This window comes from Etheostoma cragini, chromosome 11 (assembly GCF_013103735.1).
Source record: "Etheostoma cragini isolate CJK2018 chromosome 11, CSU_Ecrag_1.0, whole genome shotgun sequence".
Taxonomy (NCBI): domain Eukaryota; kingdom Metazoa; phylum Chordata; class Actinopteri; order Perciformes; family Percidae; genus Etheostoma; species Etheostoma cragini.
The window spans coordinates 4,207,287-4,221,352 of NC_048417.1; the positions used below are offsets into that span (position 1 = coordinate 4,207,287).

At 42.0% G+C, this 14,066-nt stretch overlaps 2 long non-coding RNA genes across 2 annotated transcripts in view; both read right to left on the reverse strand.

The window, feature by feature from the left end:
* LOC117953148 overlaps positions 1-8,910 on the reverse strand; it is a 15,345-nt gene extending 6,435 nt beyond the window's left edge. The window contains exons 1-2 of the long non-coding RNA XR_004658570.1: positions 8,898-8,910; positions 2,642-2,649 (exon numbers count right to left, since the gene is read on the reverse strand). This is a non-coding gene — a long non-coding RNA (uncharacterized LOC117953148). The remainder of the gene's footprint in view (positions 1-2,641; positions 2,650-8,897) is intronic.
* Positions 8,911-11,864: 2,954 nt separating this feature from the next.
* The window catches only part of LOC117953156, a 5,791-nt gene continuing 3,589 nt past the window's right edge, over positions 11,865-14,066 (reverse strand). Inside the window, exon 3 of the long non-coding RNA XR_004658579.1 lies at positions 11,865-11,949. This is a non-coding gene — a long non-coding RNA (uncharacterized LOC117953156). The remainder of the gene's footprint in view (positions 11,950-14,066) is intronic.

Genomic DNA, 14,066 nt, shown 5'->3' on the forward strand with positions numbered 1-14,066 from the left:
TGTGTGTGTGTGTGTGTGTGTGTGTGTGTGTGTGTGTGTGTGTGTGTGTGTGTGGCAGTGTGTGTGGCATGGACAACAACTCCAAGGGCAACTCAGACCACAGCACAGCGTGGGAGCAAAGGGACAGAGACCGTGGTGAAAGATGAGAGATGGAAAAGCGAGAGAGATAAGCACTTATGTCAGGTGGGGGACAGTGAATCATGCTGACGATGATGGGTGTTTATCTGAAAATGATAGGAGAGATGGGAGAGAGCAGAAGGAGAGGACTGTGGGCGGAGGGGAAATATTGCAGTGAAGAGGCGCTGCTGGTGTTTCCCAGACTGACGGCTCTGTTTTGACTCTTTGGTGATTGAAAACAGCAGATGGAGTTTGGTGTGGAACTGCTAACATGGTAAACAATATTAGGTATTATCTGTGAACTTGGGGTAGTGAGCCTGTCTGACTCACAAAAACAACAAGCGTCCCTGAGCTGGTGCACGCTGCACAGCATCGCTCCCACCCTGGAGGGATGGAAAACAGCAGAGGCCGGCTTCCATGCTTTCATTCTATTGGCGTTGCTTCATCCTCTGTTGTGTCTCTACTCCTCTCTGTCTCCTTCCACCCACTGCTCTATTAACTCAGGTGTGTAACTCTGGGTTTAACCGAGGAAACAGTGATGGGAGAAATAGTCCCACCCTTTACTTAGGTTAAAGTACTTATAACACACTGTAGAAATACTCTGTTACAAGTAAAAGTAATGCATTGTAAATGTTACTTAAGTAAAAGTCTGTAAGTATCATTGGGAAAATGTAGTTAAATGATTAAAAGTAAAAGTACTTAGTACAAAAAAAACTCACATTTTAGAAACTGGAACCGATCCAAACTGTTCTGTCAATCAACTGTTACAAATTTAACGTAAAATTGACAGTAATTTACTGGCAACATTTGGCCAGCAAGTTACTGTGAATTCTCTTTACAGTAAAGGTACCTCCATTTACAGTATTGTATGTATTCCCTGTAATACATAAAACAATTGAACACAAGATGAAAAAGTAAAAATACAGTAGTTTGCTTCACTATTTACAGTACTGTAGTGGCTATATTGTGATTTATTTTTACAGTAATGCTTAGAGTACTGAGATTTTGTCATGTTGACAAGGTTGTAATGTAACTTTAGAGCATTCTACTGTAAAAAGCATATACAGTACACTATAATAGGGTTTTTGTGAAATCTAAAGTAAATAACTGTAGATTTCACATCCATTATTTACAGTGAGTGTTTAATGGTCTAATCTTGTCAGTTGGGCTTGTAGGCCTGTATATTGTCAGGTAGTTTAATTTGTAATTAAACATCATATAGTATAAACTACATATGATTTGTGTGCAATCTTAATGTGTAAGTGACTCATAATCCAAACTGTCAGATGATTGTAGTAGAGTAAAAAGTAGAATATTTCTCTGTGAAATGTAGCAGAGTAGGAGGAGAAAGGGCATGAAAAGAAAACTCAAGTGAAGTACAAGTACCTCAACATTTGTGCTTAGGTACAGTACTTGAGTACATGTACGTAGTTCCATTTTGCTACTGGGAAACATCTTGAGAAACGGTGTTTCTGGATGACCTCAGGGCGCTTCCCCCACGCTCACGCCCACCTCGGCGATGACAGCGTGATCTGTGTCTTCAGGCCGGGGCCGGGGCCGCTTTGATGTGACCACAGAGAGGAAGCAGAGGTGAATTCTGGGAGATCCTGACATGTGTTCACTGAATGAGAGACATTTCCTGCTGATGTCATGGTCTGTCCTGCCCTAGTGGTTTTCCTCCTCCTCCTCCTCCTCCTCCTCGCCTTCCTCCCAGCCCGGTTCGATGGCAGTCTAACTGGCAGTGGATTTCCTAGGGGAATGAATGCTTCACAAGGGAGATGGGGTTTGGAGCTGAACGGAGCACAAGAGGTCGTCCAAGGTGCCAAATTTACCACTGAAGCAAGGTGCCATGCTTCAGTGATCTCATCACGTGCAACTTGCTCGCCAAAACCACCTCTTCTTCCATGTACTTCTCAATCTTGGTTTAGTAAACTCTAGCGAGGGTCCAACATTGGAGATTCTCACCCTTTAGATTTATTGTAATTTATGTGATTTCTTTTTTTCTGTCATAAGTGCTAAATAAATATTATAATAACTTTACTGACTGACTGACTGACTGACTGACTTACTGACTGACTGACTTACTTACTTTAAATTTTTTGATTTTGTCTCACTGCATCAAGCACTGAAATTACTTCTTCTACACAAACTATATTTTCCGTATGAACTGCCTATATAGCCAACCAATATTTTAATCATCGTTTTAGTCATTCAAGTTAAAAGGTGTTGTTTGTTTTTTCTTTTCCTATGCGCATTTATTTTCTCCTTTGTCTTTGTTGTCTGGAGAAGACTCCATGCCATGTCCCTTTGAACAGATGCCATTAGTACATATACTTAAGTGAAGGATCTGAATAGTTCTTCCACCACTAAATGTGAGATACAGGAGATGTGACAGGAAGAAAGGAAGCAAGGGAGCAAAGAGGAAGGAGCGGCGGGTGAGAGGAAGTACAGTTGGGGTGTGGACAGACTGAGTGTTTGGGCTCAGAGTGGGGGAGCGATATTTGTGTTCACACGCGTTCAAAACAAGGAAAACTTGGCTCCCACTGACTGAGCAAAAGTCCATCATTCTTTTGCAGCTGCGTGCACCCACACGGGCCACAGAGTCTTCATCTGTATATTTTTAGCCATCCTAGTGACATTTGTCTTGCAATGACAATGTTGGTTTCTCAGTCAGTCCATCACTTTGGTCCAGACTGAAATTTGGTAAACATATTCATGGTTCCCAAGCCCAGTGACGTGGGCGTTCCCTCAGACTTTTCTCCCAGCGCCACCATGAGGTTTTGTGTGAAATTTCTCCTCATGAAATTTGATACAGATGTCCAGGTTTCCCATCAGGATGAATTGTAATTGTAACTTTTATTATCCATCTAGTGCCATCTTCAAACCATTATTTAATTTGTCAAATACATGTCGAAAACCAAAATGGTGAACATGGTAAGCATGATACCTGCCAATCATCAGCCGGTTTGATCTGCATCAACATGTCATTGTGAGCATGTTAACGTACTAATGTTAACATCAGATCAAATAAACACTGTGGTTAATTGTCCCATGACTTGGGCAACACAATGAATCCTGAGTTGCCCCTGGTGCTGCATCTTCGGAGGGTAAATGTGTGTGAATGTTTATCTGATGAGCAGGTAGCACCTTGTACAGCAGCCTCGGCCACGGTGTGTGACTGGTTCCTGTGCTATTTAAAAGCGCTTTGAATAGTCGGTAAGACCAGAAAAGCGCTATATAAGAACAGTCCATTTACATCTTTGGATGCTTTTATACAGACCTTAGTGGTCGCTAATACTGTATATAAAGTCTCTTTTATATAGACCTTAGTGGTCCCCTAATACTGTATCTGAAGTCTCTTTTATATAGACCTTAGTGGTCCCCTAATACTGCAAGTATTGTCTCTTTCCCAAAATTCAGCCTTGGTGCAGAATCACAGCCACCACAGCCAGTCCCACAATGAGCTTTCTTTAGTATGTGCCAAATCTGTGTCTGTAGCTATAGAGGAGGAGAGGGGGGCAAGGTGGAGGCTGGGGGTGTGGCCTTGATTGACTGCCACTTTACTTGTTTGAAAGGCATTATGTCTCTCTATCATGGGTGGGCCAAATTCTCGGGGCGGGCAAAGCAGAGAAAGGGGAGTTAACCTTGCCCCTTATGACCTCATAAGGAGCAAGATTCCAGCAGCAGGATCAATTAACTAAGCACCGTAACAGGAGCAGGAGCAGGAGCAGGAAACCCAGGATTTGGTTTACACCTATTGCCATTTCTAGCAACCAGGGGACCAAAGGCAGGCTGGGGGAACTCATAGTAATGTTAAAAACCTCATTAAGTGAAATTGTGATGCCATGGGACCTTTAAATGGCAGCATGGTGGTTAGAACTTCTGTCTCACTGCAAGCAGGTTCTTGGTTTGAAACCAGGTCGTTCCGGACCTTTCTGTGTGGAGTCTGTATGTTCTCCGTGTGTCTGCTCCAGTTTCCTCCGGGTGCTCCGGTTTCTTCCCACAATAAATACATGCATGGTAAGTAGGACTACAGTTGAAAATTAGCTGAATGGCTAATTTACAGAAATGTTGATTAATGTGCATCATCAAAGGAATAAATCTACATCTACAAATAAAACCTCACAGAGCGCACAGCATGGCAGTGGGAAGTGATTGCTCCATTGAACAACAAAAACCTGGTCTAAAGTCAATAGTGCAGCATTTCATTGTTATTTTAACAGCACATTAGTGAAATGGGCCTCAGCTTATGCACAGCGTGCGCACTATGCTTGTTACACACACAAGGAAGCACAACAGCACACACACATGCAAAAGATTACATTGCAATATATAATAATCCGCCATCATAATAACAGTGCACCATGGTCCAAACGCGCCTGTTTTCTAAAGGTAATGGGAGATGATACTCTGATTGGTTTATCGCATGTTACAGCCAGAATACACCGATGATTAATGAAGACACTAAGTACAACTCTTTTGAACCATGCGCCCGGCGCATAGACCCTTTTATCCACCGCCAAACTAGCAAAAGTTGATGTGGACACGCCCTTAACGTACCTGTTACATCGTTTAAATAGGGGCCCTATTTCAAAAAGTCTTGTTCATCTTTACAGGTTTTTTCATTTTCTTTAACTTCAATTAATGTTTAGGCCATTGCAGGTTAAAAAAATAAAATAATTACCGGGCAGATAGAGGGGGTAATATTACAGGACAAAATTACAGTATATTACAGTATTTCCAAAATTAAAGTCCTACATATTGTTCGGTGTTTCTGAGTTTTTTATGAATTTAATATCAGAGAATGCCTAAGTATTTTTTTGTAAATGTATGGCTTTAATCTTAAAGAGATCACCCCCAACCCCACACACACACTCCCCTCGCTCCGTAATTATTTTGCTTTTTACCTACAATAGCCCAAATACACCATTATCTGAACCCCTTTGAAAATTCTTTTTGAATTTTCTTTCTTGTGTAAACAACTTTTAAATAGCCTTAGTGTGTACTTTTTAGTTCTCTTCACATCATTTCTTTGACACTGCCTCATTATATTAATTATCTCATATAAATAAACTTTCTTTGGAGACTTCCTCTGCTGCAAGTGGTCTACTTTATACAAAAGTGGCTCTGAGGGCATCCTCTTCCTCTCTAAAGGCAGACGTGGTCACGTCACCCCTCCCACAGTCTGTTCCCATGTGTTCCAGAGGAAATCCAACAGCGGCAGCATTAATACCATAACAGCCAGATAATTGCTTAAATATAAATACCAATTGCAATCAGTCACTTGTCATTTCACTGCATTTCCCTGCGCACAGTTCAGTAGTGCCTGCTTTGATAGTCTGCTCAGTGTTCACCCTGACTCCCCCACACCCTCCCACCCACACACATCCACTGAAACTGGATCTGCCTAATGGTCTGGAATATCCCTGTTGGGGCTGAATATCACTACAATTTTCTTTTCAAATGCAAAGTTTTGATCAAACCGCAGGCTGGTGTGATGTGACAGGACTGGAGGAGGAGGAGTGGGGTGTAAACAATGGGGTTGCTATGGAGGCGGAAGTGTAAGAACTTTTGAGCGTGGACCAAGAAAAGACAGAGTGTGTGTGTTGGTGAGTGAGTGTGTGTGTGTGTGTGTGTGTGTGTGTGTGTGTTTTACTGAAGACATTGAGTGACCTTCTTACCACAGAGGATGTGGGAGTAAGGAGAGAGAGACAAATTTCTGCTCTTCATGCCGTGAGTTTTAAAAGCAGCCTTTCAATCAGATAAAAGAGAGCAATAATAAACAGTGGAAAAATCAGGGCTTGTTTTACCTTCGGTGTACCGATGTCTCTTCTCATGCGCGGGGAGTCTTGGGAGAAGGCATGTTGTCGTTTTCAAAGTGCTCAGTTAATCAAATCCTAATCCTAACAGCCGGGCCCCGGATCCTTGCACATCACATATTTATGCCAGGCAGCTCAACCATTTTCTCCATACTTGGCTTTCTCAAATGTATGCATATCTAACCTTCTGGTTTCAAAACAGGCTGAATCCAGTGGAATCATGCTGGTTTAGCTTTGAAGCCGAAATAGCCATGCATGGGCAGAACCAGACTGACCGGATCCTGCTACTCACGGTGAGTCCACAGTCTGTCTGTGAACCCTGAACTCTCACCCTCGACCCCCGATACCTCAGACTGCCGACGTCCCAGTTCAAGGATGAGTGTGGGGTTGCTGAGTTTAGCGTTGGGGTGAGCGCGAGGGCATGGTTAACTAGGAATGCTCTTAAAAACCCAGAGATAATCAATGCAAGAGTAAGCAAGTGACAAAGGTAAACACACTGTCTCAAGTTTTATCTTTGCGTGCATTTATATGGGCACTTTTGCATTTCTTTCTTTCTCTCTCTCTCTCTCTCTCTCTCTGCCTTCCTCTTTTTCTTGTCTTCCCCCTTTTTGTCTCATTCATGCCTCATCTCTTTTTCCTTTCTCACTACAGCTACAGGGCTTTTGGCTCTCTGTCATCATCCAAAAGAGCATCAGGTTCCACTCCCTGGCAGGTTTTACATAGCAAATCACAGGGGCATGGAGACCGCCCAAACACTCACTCTCACACACACACTCTCATATCTATGCACATACCTGCACACTGGAGTGTCAACTCAACTTGTATAAAAGTGTGATATAACCCAAACAAACAGGCGTTAACCCGGGTATCACCCAAACCTGGTCTCCTCTCTTCGCTCTTCTCTGCCCGCACTACCGAGCTCATGTATGAGGAAATTGCTAAGGGCACAGGAAACCCACAGCCAAACCCAGTTTCTCATGCTGTATTAACGACGCCTGATTGAGAGAAGAGCTCCTCATGGCACCAAAGCCAGAGCCAATACCAAGACCACGCCACGGCCAGCCAAGTGCAGGAGGGCGGGACACGAGTTCAAAACGTCTCTCGGAAAAGATACGCTGTGAAACATCATCAGGAGAAACTTCTGGCCAAGTCCTTGTGCGACATTTCAGAAGCAAAACATCAACAGAGGCAGCTCTGTACCAACGTTGTAAAAACTAGAATAATAGTAAGGGGGGAATGTGGTCAAACTATAACACAACCAAAATCATGTGTGTGGTTTTATGTAGTTAGAATGCCCCATAATGAGTATTAAATGATTGTAGCGCCATGAGGTTTGATGGTTTTTGAGGGAAAGAGGAGGGGGGCCAATATTAAAAGCCAGCTTTCTCCCATGAACTCCTCTGGCACCCAGAAATTCGCTTGGATTTCTCAAACTCATCCAGACCTACTACAACCACCCCTCCTTTCCATTGTCACTGCTTCTGCCTAAAATAACTGCTGCTCCTAAAAAAGAGGCTCGTTTTCTGCTGGGTTTTCAAATACTACACTGTTGTTCTTCTGGCAGTGGGGAAATCAGCAGAAGTTAGGGAGGTCACGCTCTGGGCTCACAGGAGCCACTGCCATGTTTAGATGCTGCAACAGCCACGATGTGTGACCGCTGGCCTCTGTGGACACTCAGCCTTAATGAGGTGGTTTGGACAATGCCTTATTGTGCACGTTTTTGGAGAAAGTGTGTGTAAGTGGATTATAATAGGATATGTGAAGGAATTAATAGCATCATGCGTGTTGTTGTTGTTCTTTTACCTTTTTTTTAGATACATAGCTGAAGTTGTGACAAAAAATATGTGTCAACGTTTGGCCTTTATTTGAGAGGACTGCTGGAAACAGGAAATGGGGGCGGGAGAGAGAGGGGGGACGACATGCAGCAAAGGGCTCGGCATTGGACTCCTACATGGGCCCGGCCCCGGGCACCGGTGTTAGGGTCAGAGCCTTGGTACATGGGGCGCACCCTCAACCAGGTGAGCTACCGGGACACCCCAACATACTATTCGGAATTTAAAAGAAATGTGGTGCTACAGAGAGGTCCCGGCCCATAAATCATATTCTACAGACTAAAAGAAACCATGGTTTGTTTGGCTGTTAAATAATCATTTGCCAGTTGCAATACCAGTCAATATAATGGCAATTAGATGTTTTCCTCATATCATACAGCCCTACGTACAGGAATTCTTTCACATGGCTGCATTCATATTTGCGTAATGTGAAAGCTGTCGCTCTTACTGAAAAACCATCAGAGGATGACCAGTTCCCCTCAGCTCAACAACTGTACTGTTCTGGTTCATTTTCACCAGTGTTAACACCAGTTTTGATATGCTGCTGTTTTCAGTGGAAAAGGCCCTTACAAATGGCTTAATTACTACCAGGCTGGATGACAAAAACTTTCCACGGATTTCAGTCTTTATGCTAAGCTAAGCTTACTGGCTGCAGGCTGTTGCTTCATGCTCAGGCTTATGTTGCATCTCTACTCTAAACTCCAGTACACTCTCTTTTTTGGTTTTCCATTAGCAAAAGTCGTGCCAGGCTACCGTCAATAATGTCCAACATTTTTGTATTCCTCTCGACCAGTGCCTGAATTGGACTAATAAGGTACAAATACCCTAATACAGCAGTTTTCCTTTTCTTTATTTATTTATTTAGAAGGACTTGGCACATGGTGCGTAGTTTCTGTCTCCCCTATGAGGAATTCTAGGTGATTACAACAAAACTGTCAGCGTGTCCACATGATACAAGCTTTCCGTGGCCGTGCACCACCCCTACTAGCTGTCCTTCGGTGTGAAGGTTTGAGACCAGAGCAATAAATCCTGGTATATGATATATGCCTATTCTGGCACAAATATCAGCCTTAAATATATCAGCGTAATACGGTTAACAACAATTTGAAGTAAGGGTACTTATGTGGACAAAAATCCAAAGTACCAGTAGCCTTGTGCTGTATCTAGTATAACTAGTGTAACTAACAAAAATGCTTTAATCTAACTTGGAATTTGCTGGAAGCTTGTCCAGGAAGTGTTTTAATGTTATACATGTTGTTCCAGTTTTACAAGAAACAAGACTGCCTCAATCATGGTGCATTAATCATTATGAACCACACTTGTTCTGTCTCTCACGTGAAATAAAGTATGAACCGGTAACCGGTGGTCTTGAAGAGGATTCTTTTGTTTTCAGTCTTGGCCTTTGGACTTAAGTCTTGACTTGGACTCAAACTTCTTTGGACTCTGTCTTGGGGGCGGTGTTGGGAAGGATACTTTCAAAACGTATTCAGTTACATTACTCAGATATTCTGAATACTTGGATTACTTTCACATTGAATTGCATTTAATAAATGTAGGAATGCGGACATCCAATACTGCTTGCTGATCATGCACATTCTGGTGTGATCTTCTGTTCCACCCGGCTGAATGTGTACATGAACAAGCAGGTAGATTTATGTATTCGTAGTCCTGAACTCTCTTTCAACAGCTCTGGGGCTAGTAAATCAACACATAGGAGAATGTAAAGTTGCATGTCAACTAAGAAGGTAGCTCCTTGATACACACATAAAATAGCAAGGTGACCTGTAAAGCTACAGCACACAGCTACCTTTGGCTAATTAAAAAAAACGAACTTACTTTAAGCTGCTTTAGGTTGGAGGCGGAGTAATTTGGACGCTGAAAGTAGTGCAACCTCTGCTTGAAAACAATCAATTCTGCCTCTCCCTGCCCTCTCTTTAATGTGAAATGCTGTTTGGATTTCCAAGATGGAAACGCGTTCCTGCCCTGACTCTGTTGTCCATCTCTTCCTCTATAAGTGATCACGCAAAAAGCTAATTTTTTCATTTTCATATTGAGGCTCTTCTTGTAAATCCATGGAGTTGCCTTTATTTATTTAGATGAATAAACTTGTGAAACAGAAGTGTCGTCATATGATCCATTGATTCCAACAATGTAACTATGTATTCTAAACACCACTTATTTAAATTGTGACTTTAACGAAATACAGTTACTCATAATTGGTATTTTGAATACGTGATGCCGGTACATGTATTCTGTTACTCCCCAACGCTGTGTACAGATAGTACTTTTAACTACTAGTAAGAAAAAAAAGCCAATAAAAGTACTTTCACTCCGCTTTTAAAAGTGTGGATTGATTCCTTTAAAGAAGGAAAAGACCTACAAAGAAAAGTCTTATTTGAAATATACGAAAGGGGAGATAGAAGTGATGGTAGCACTTTACTTGAAGGTATCTACATAAGAGTGACATGACACTGTCAAGACACATTCATGACACATGAACCCTAACCCTAACCATAACTTGTCATGACAAAACCGAATGACACAAACTGAAAGAAGCGCTTACAATGTTTATGACACATTCATGACAGTGTCATGATACCTTCAAGTAAAATGTAACCAAATTGGTGATATAACGGAAAAAAATACAATTCACATACAGGGGAACTGGAATGTGAGTGTAATCAAAGTCACTATTGCGACTTTTCATCCACAGCTTAGAGACAACGCACACTGATTAATGTAGGTCAGCAAACAAAACAGAAAACTGAACTGACACTTGTCATCATCATAGAAGAAAGTCTTGTTTACTGTTCAACACTTAAAGGAATCTGAGTTAATTCTCTGCATACAACTAAGAGGTGTAACCTTGCAAAACAATGATCTGGTATTTTAAAGCCATCTGTAAGGCTGTGGTAAGATGCAGCGTCTACTTTGTGATGTTTTAACTAACTGAAGGTGAGAGGAAGTGACATCTGCGTGTTCATGTAGGAAAGCATGTTTGGGATGTTTGTGGTCAGACAAACGCATCACGCAATCTGATTCACAGTGACGTTGAGTAGCAGTTTCTTCACTCGCTGAAATAGTGGAAATCCAGGTTTTTTGTGTTCCGTGTCAATCAGAAAATAAGTGATCACATGTGCTGTCTGTAGAGTAAAGCAGTAGCTTTTTCATGGAGCTTTTAGGTAAAAGTTGCACTTTTTTTTAAAGTTGCACACTACTCTTACTGGAAGATTTTCTTGGTATCTAACCGCTTTTGGAAAAACAGGAAAATACATGTTTGACAAAATTCAGAAGGAAAGTTGCTTTAATATCGTCTATGATAATCATATTTCATGATCCAATCACTGAGAAAGGTGATTTCCACTTTGGAGAGAATCACTGATGTGCAAAGAGACTGACTGGTAGGAATGGTATTAGATCTGCCTCTGTCATGATGACTATCTGTAAATGTGTGGTTTCATGGAGCAAAACCTAAAAAGTGTTGCATTTTAAGTTTTACTTGAGTAGTTATCAGCACAAGTTATCATACATCACATTGACTTTTTCCCACGTATGCGCATGTCTGTACATAGAAATCAAATCAAGTGGAGATCTTGCAGTTTTCAACAGGAAATTTTCTCTTCGTGTTACTTGATTTGACTGACTGAGACTGCTGAAGCCTCATATTTGCTTTGATAAAGTTTTGAATAAGTTTCTGCACAGAATGAGCACTGTGAACTTCACTTCCATGGGAAGCATGTCAGGAAGGGATGTTTAAGTGGTCTGTATGAACAGGGCAAATGATTAAAACAAGACAGAGTTGTCTCAATGTCCATATGGGAACCTGTTTTCAGACAGATCTTCTACTACTTAGACTATGATGGAAAAGAGTGGATGTAGCCACTGTGAAGTCACCTGTTGGTTTGTGGACCACCGTGTTGAAGCCATCTTAGTTTTTTCGGGAGCCAGGAGTACTTGGACGAGAGGGTGGAGCTGGAGGAGGGGGGGTGGGGGGGCTAAGATCAGTGAGCAAGGTGCATTCATAATTCACATCAACGTATTAACTGGAATGATCATTTTGGCTGGAAAAAAAGTCTTTAAACAAAATGAAAAACCTGCTCTGGTTTATTTCCATTTCTTTAAACAAATCACAATCATCACGGGCGGTGCTAAGCACCCAACGGAGCAACTGCGCCTCTGCACTTGTTTTGGTAGAACATGTGTACATTTAAAAGTAGTTTTAGTCGTGCAACAGAAAACTCAGATTGGACAGATAGTCTAGCTAGCTGTCTGGATTTACCCTGCAGAGATAAAAAAAAATCCACCGGAGGTTAGAACGCCAACACAAAGAAAGAGCAACAATCAGTCAATCATGTGAGGATGGTGGCAAACTGACTTGTCAGGAGTTAAAGGGTCTTTTGATGCATATCACAATGTGCCTTTAAACTAACAAATATGCTTCCAATCAAAAAGTAATGGATTTCAAAATGTACAAGAAGTGAGGGGAGGAGTGTGTGGAGGGGACTTGTACAGTTCCAGCTGCTGCACTCCGAATGAGCTGCAAGCCTGCCAGGGACTTTTTTCTTTCCAATTCCATATTAGAGGTGTTACAACACCTCCCTTTTCAGCCTGCTGTTCACACAGTTTCTTTCCCCCACTTGTCACAAACCGGCTCAACGCATGTGACAAAGAGGAGAGACCAGGCAGGTTTGTGGCTGAGTGGAATATGTGTGGATGAATGACGACTTCAACTGAAGAGGTGTAACGAACCCAAAACAGGAGTGTGGAGCCCAAGAGAAGGCAGAGAGAGAACAATAAGACATGACTTGCTTAAATGGTTGAGGCCTACCCAGGTGTCCACCAATTAACTAACAACCACCATTTCCTCGGCTGCCTAAACCCAAGGGGATGAACCTATCCTCTCTAAGTGTAGTTCCTATGGCGCCATTTTGATGCTACGAAGCCATCACCCACTGTTAGCAGTAATTAGCCTGTGCCTATGTTGTCTCCTAACATATACCTACGCTCTCCGTCTCTGCTGATTGGGAATGATTGAGATTTCTCTTGCACAGCTACCAGAAGACTTACAGCTTTCAGACAGGTTGTTCACGTCACATCTACGTCGTCAAGCTCAGTTGGAGGCTGCGCAGTAACGATCAGCCATCACCACAAAGAGCTTCTATTTTCCTTCACTGGTCTCCGTCCCGAACAACAGGATCTGTTGGTCCATTTCTTTAAATGATCTATGCCCAAACCTCCGTTTGTCTCAGTTTACATGCAAATTTGCAAATGAAGATTTCCCAAATCGCCACTGTAGAAAGACTCGTTTTTCAGAGGCGAATTCTCCGTTTGCGTGTAAACGGAGGGAAATGTCTCCGTTTGTCAAAATAATCATGTACGTGAAAACAAGGCTTCTGCCAAGAAAGCCAACAGCAGGCAGAAAACGGCGGGGTCGTAACAGATGACGCACCAGAATGTGAAAAACGCATTGATAACTATTTCCAGGTAGTTGGAAGTTACAAGAAACAAGAAAAATCCTCCCGCTTAGAAACTGGAAATGATTCAAACAGTTGTGTATTTTATCATTTCAGCTGGACTTGTAGGCTGTTATAATGTTATTTACGGTAGGTTCATTTATAATAAACATCTGATTTCATAAACAACGTGTGTTTTATGTGCAACAATCGTAATATGTAAAGTAACAAAAGCTGTCAGAGTATTTGAGTAAATGTACTTTCTACCACTGATCAATAGGCTCAAAATCAGTGCATTTGCACTTTTTTGTGGTTTCATCTGATTGGACTAATAAATCAACAAGTACCATGTTTTTAGGGGATTTGTCTGCTGAAGTTTCAATCCCAGTTTGAGACACAAGCCAGTTGTGACCCAGCAACTAACACAAGTGTGATTTTAAAACTCGAAACCTCAAAAAACACAGAGAGGAAAGACGGGGAGGGGGGAGACCTGATAAAAAAAACACAACAAAAGTATTTGAGTCTGCAGCTTACCAATAGGACATACAAAAACAGACAGACACACACACACACACACACACACACAAAAGACATTGACAGAGAGATGGACATAAGACATACTGGACCAAACACGTGCACAGGCAGAAGTAAGGAGGCTAAATGGATTTCAAGCATTCAGCAATGTTAACCCATTATTGATATTGTTTCTATGCATTTCCTTGCAATATTTTGCTTTTTTACCTTTGTGTGTTAATATTTATATGCTGTGAACGGATGACGTTCGTAGCGTTGATTCTTGTTAAAGCCTAATTTATTCTCCACTCACTGCATCCCTGTGTGTCACC